This window comes from Eptatretus burgeri, chromosome 15 (genome assembly GCF_056783735.1).
Source record: "Eptatretus burgeri isolate ZD-2024b chromosome 15, Ebu_testis_v1, whole genome shotgun sequence".
In the NCBI taxonomy this organism is placed as follows: domain Eukaryota; kingdom Metazoa; phylum Chordata; class Myxini; order Myxiniformes; family Myxinidae; genus Eptatretus; species Eptatretus burgeri.
In genome coordinates this window covers 35,367,864-35,372,863 of record NC_140975.1, presented here as the reverse complement: position 1 = coordinate 35,372,863, position 5,000 = coordinate 35,367,864, and the positions used below count along the sequence as shown (strand labels likewise).

Sequence of the window (5,000 nt, the reverse complement as noted above, 5' to 3'; positions counted from 1 at the left end):
ATCCTTCTGGGGGCACTCGAGGAGGTGAATGAGCAGTCGCAGCCTCTGGGTTTACAGGTTTCTTGGATCAAAAATAAGATCCAGGCTTTCAATGACATCGAGTATGCTGCTATCCTGTCTGTACCTGTTTGTGGTGAAGATGTTGAGGTCACGGAGATGCACGAACTTGGCAATGATATCCATGTCTCCACATGTTTTGAGCCAGACATCAATCAACATCTGGGTCAGACCTGAGGAGTCATGGATTAATTGGATCATCGTGTGTGGTGCTGTTGGTACCTTTGCAGAAGGACGATGGTGCAAGTCCTCAAGTCCTTGGTGCTTCCAATCTTGCTTTATTGATGTTAAACTTGGGCTAAAGGGTGGAGGAGCTCCTTGTGAGCCAACGGCCATCCATATCTAGTGCCCAACTGTGTCTGCGGACGTCCTCCTGCAGTTGGGTTACTTTTTTATTTGGAGGTTGGTGGCAGGATTTGCACTCCAGCCACCGTAAAACCCTTCATTCCGCAAAACACAAAAACGCAAAAAAACCTGAAAACCCACTCCGTGGGATAACCTCCTGTGCAGCTTCCCTTCGCAGGGCAGCTCACCGGATGATGGGATTGGGGCAAAGCCTTCGGGACCCCCAATCTTTGATGAAAGGAGGGAAACCACGGGGTAACATCCCTCGGTCAGATTGCGGGAGAGTGTGTCGGAGTGGTGCTGAGGTGTCGTCCACCAGACGGCGGTCTCCTTGGGTTAACCTGTGGCGATCCCTTCGGGTGGGTGCCTGGAATGTCCTATCCCTAAGAGAGGATGATCACCTGTCTGTGTTATCAACTGAGCTCAAGCATTTGGACATCGGGATTGCAGCTCTCTCTGAGGTTCGGAGACCGGATTGCGGCGAGATAATGGTGGGTGGTTACACCTACTATTGGTCTGGTCGCTCTGATGGTTACCATACCCAAGGAGTTGCTGAAGCTGTGTCCAATAAGCTGACCCCAATGATAATTGAGGTAACACCGGTCAACGAGCGTATTATGAGATGAAGGATTCGTCACTCCTTAGGTGTCATTTCCCTGGTCTCTGTTCCTGCTCCGACTGAGGTGAGTGATCTCACCGTGAAGGATGCATTCTACGCCACACTCGAGTCTGTGGTTGATCAGTGCCCCAGACGAGATACACTTCTAGTCTTGGGGGATTTCAATGCATCGACTGGAACTGATAGGGACGGTTATGAGGTGTGTGTTGGTCCCCATGGGTCAGGAACTATGAACCAGAATAGCACTAAGTTCATTGACTTTGCAAGAAGTCATGGACTTAGGGTGGCTGGTTCATGGTTTCAGCGCCCACAAGCTCATCGCTGGACTTGGTATTCCAACGCTGGCTGTGTGGCAAAGGAGATTGACCATGTCCTCATTGATGGTCGTTGGAGGATGATCCAGAACTGCAGGGTCTACCGGAGTGCTCAGTTCCCCAATACTAACCACAGGCTTGTTGGAGCAACTCTAAAGCTGCACCTTAAATCCTGGAGAATGGTACCATCCCAGCCTAGGCTGGATGTTGCCAAGCTCAGGGATGAGAGAGTAGCTAAGGAGTTTGCGAACAGGCTGAGTGGACACTTGGGGGGTCTGGGTGCTTTGGGGGGTCATGAAGAGTTGTGGAATGCCTTCAAGACCACCGTCCTTGATGTTGCCGGTGGATGTCTTGGAACTCACCGCAGGGCAAAGAAGAATTTTGTCTCTCGAGGGACACTGGATACCATTGACCAGAGTCGCAGGGCCAGGCTGAATGGCAGAGCTGAGCTGTTCTGGGAGCTGAGGCGTAAAACTGTACGTGCACTGAGGGTGGACAAGGAGGCCTATGTGCAAGGAATCTGTGAGGGGGTAGAGCATCAACTGTGGACAGGTGATTCTCGTCCCGCTTACAGGGGAATTCGCGCATTACGTTCATCCAAGCCCATCCCTCGGAGCACTGCAGTTCGAGCAGAGAGTGGTAGGCTCTTGACAGAGGAGTCTGAAGTGAAGGCCCGCTGGGCCGGTTACTTTGAGCGGTTGTACCAGGCTGATCCCCCAGCTGTTGAGTTGGACGTCAAGGGTGTTACAATCCCTGCTCCTGACCCACGAATCAACTGTGGTCCACCTTCGCTTGTGGAAACACGGGCTGCGGTGAACCGGTTGAAACGGGGCAAAGCTCCAGGGATCTGTGGCATCCATGCTGAACTTCTCAAGGCTGGTAGAAATGCTGCACTCGTGTCGTTGCATGCAGTTTTGTGCTCTGCCTGGAACACAGGCATCATCCCAACTGACTGGAAGATGGGCCTTGCTGTCCCTCTCTGGAAAGGGAAGGGTGATCGCCAAGACTGCATCAACTACTGAGGGGTGACGCTGCTCTCAGTGCCGGGCAAGGTCGTTGCTCAGATAATTCTTGATAGGGTTCGCCATCATCTGCTTGAGCACCAGCGTCCAGAGCAGTCAGGCTTTACACCAAAGAAGTCAACGATTGACTGTATCCTTGTTCTTTGTGTCCTCACCGAACGCAGACGAGAGTTTCGGCAGGGGCTGCTTGCAGCCTATGTTGATCTCTGAAAAGCGTTCGATTCAGTGAATCGGGATGTCCTCTGGAGGATTCTTGGTCTTCGTGGGGTGCCACCAAAACTGATCGATCTGATGTCTGAACTCTACTCTGGTACTGAGAGTGCTGTGAAGTGTGGTGGTACCATCTCTGACTTATTTCCAGTTGGTACTGGAGTTTGTCAGCGGTGTGTACTGGCCCCCACACCTTTCAGCACTTGTATGGACTGGATTTTTGGGAGGATGTCGGAGAGATCAAGCTGTGGTGCATCGTTTGGGAATGTCAAGATCTCGGACCTTGATTTTGCAGATGATGCAGTCATCTTTGCGGAGACTTTAGACATCCTCTTGGGGGCCCTCGAGGTGCTGAATGAGGAGTCGGAGCCGCTGGGATTACGGGTTTCTTGGGTCAAAACGAAGATCCAGGCTTTCGGTGACATCTTGGATGCTGCTATCCTGTCTGTGTCTTTTGTGGTGAGGATGTTGAGGTCGTGGAGAGATTCACTTACCTTGGCGGTGATATTCATGTCTCTGCTGGCTGTGAGTCAGAGGTCAATAGACGTCTGGGTCGGGCCTGGGGAGTCATGGATTCACTGGAACATGGTGTGTGGCGCTGCCGGTACCTGTGTGGGAGGACGAAAGTCCGAGTCTTCAGGTCCTTGGTACTTCCAGTCTTACTCTATGGATGCGAGACTTGGACTCTGACCAAGGATCTGAGACAGAGACTTAATTCCTTTGGTACCAGGTCTCTTCGGAGAATTCTTGGCTATCGCTGGTCGGATTTTGTGTCCAACGAGCAGTTGCTGAGAGAGACTCGGATGAGATTTGTTACCTGCATAGTCCGTGAGCATCAGTTGCGGCTGTATGGACATGTGGCTCGTTTTCCTGACGCTGATCCTGCTCACCAGATTCTCTCAGCGAGGGAGTCTCATGAGTGGAGGAGGCCAGTGGGCCGACCACATGCCTCGTGGTTGCAGCAGGTTGACCATCATCTCAAGGAGATGGGGATGGGCCTGGCATCTGCTTGGGGGATGGCCAGACGGAGGCCTCTGGAGTACCGGCTGAAAGTGGATGCAGCGACGCGCTGTTCTGGCACATGCTCCCATACCTGACCTGACCTTGGGCTCTCACCAAGCATCTCAGACGTAGACTTAACTCCTTCAGTACCAGGTCGCCATGGATAATCAATGGCTATCACTGGTCAGACTTTGTGTCCACCAAGCGGTTGTTGAGAGAGATTCAAATAAGATTCGTTAACTCCATAGTCCATGAGCATATGCGGCTGCATGGACACGTGGCTCATTTCCCTGATGCTGATACTGCTCACCAGATTCTCGCAACGAAGGAGCCTCGTGAGTGGGGAGGCCAATGGACCAAGCAGGGACCTCGTGGTTGCAGCAGGTTGACCGGCATCTCAAGGAGATGGGGTTGGGCCAGGTATCTGCCTTGGGGATGGCCAGACGGAGGCCCCAAGAGTACCAGCGGAAAGTTTACACAGCGATGCGCTGCTCCGGTGCATGCTTCCACACCTGACTTGAGAAAGAGAGGGAGATGGACCGAGAGTTATCGACATGTGATAAGTGTGACACCAGCATTACATCTTCATCAGAGAAGCAGCAACTGTTGAACTGCCTGTGGGATGTGGAATTGGTGGAGAGATGTTCAACAAGTTATCAGAATGAGATCCAATGTATAATATTGCCATGGTGATGTAATATGTTGGGGAGTGTTACAAAGGTTGGGGGGTGGGGTGAGTCAGTGGTGGACGTTGGAGGTGTTTCCCAAAAAGTTTTTTTTTGAAAATGTGTATTAATACACAGACAGTCCCGAAGATGTTCATGGTGGGTGCTTTTTGTGTGCAGCCTCTGGCTGCTGGTTGCATCATTTTCTGGGGGCGGACCTGTGACACTGATACAGTGCCCTCCATGAACAATACACTGGTATTCATTTCGCCGACCTCTGAAGGATGACACGCTTCGTCAACCCCACCTGTTGTTAATCCAACGGCGGACAGGAGCTCGAACTCGACCCAAAGATCTTTAGTGAACCTCCTTAACCGGAAATGAATGGAAACAGAGAAATAACGAAGTGAAAACAATCGAGTGTGAAACGGGATGACCCTTCATCAACAACGTCAACAACTTAATTAAATATCAACAACGTCATCAACGTTAACAACGTTGATGAATGAACTCATGAATGAACTCGAAATTAAATAAATATCAAATTCAAACTGACAATAAACAGTACCCTTCATTGTGACGTTACCATTGTGTGTGACGTCACAGAGCGATGGAAAATTCATCATCGTTACCGATTTGTCCCAGTTCAAACCTTGCTTCGACATGGCGAGGACAGGAATTTTTCTCATCGCTTTCCTTAGTTTGATTTTATGTTTCGTTCTTCACTACAACTTTGGTTACCTGCTAGAACTTCCACAGGTAAGCT

The 5,000-nt window shown here is 50.8% G+C and overlaps 1 protein-coding gene across 1 annotated transcript in view; it reads left to right on the top strand.

Moving 5' to 3' along the window:
* The window catches only part of LOC147011917 (uncharacterized), an 83,709-nt gene that overhangs the window by 2,475 nt on the left and 76,234 nt on the right, over positions 1–5,000 (top strand). The window lies entirely within an intron of this gene.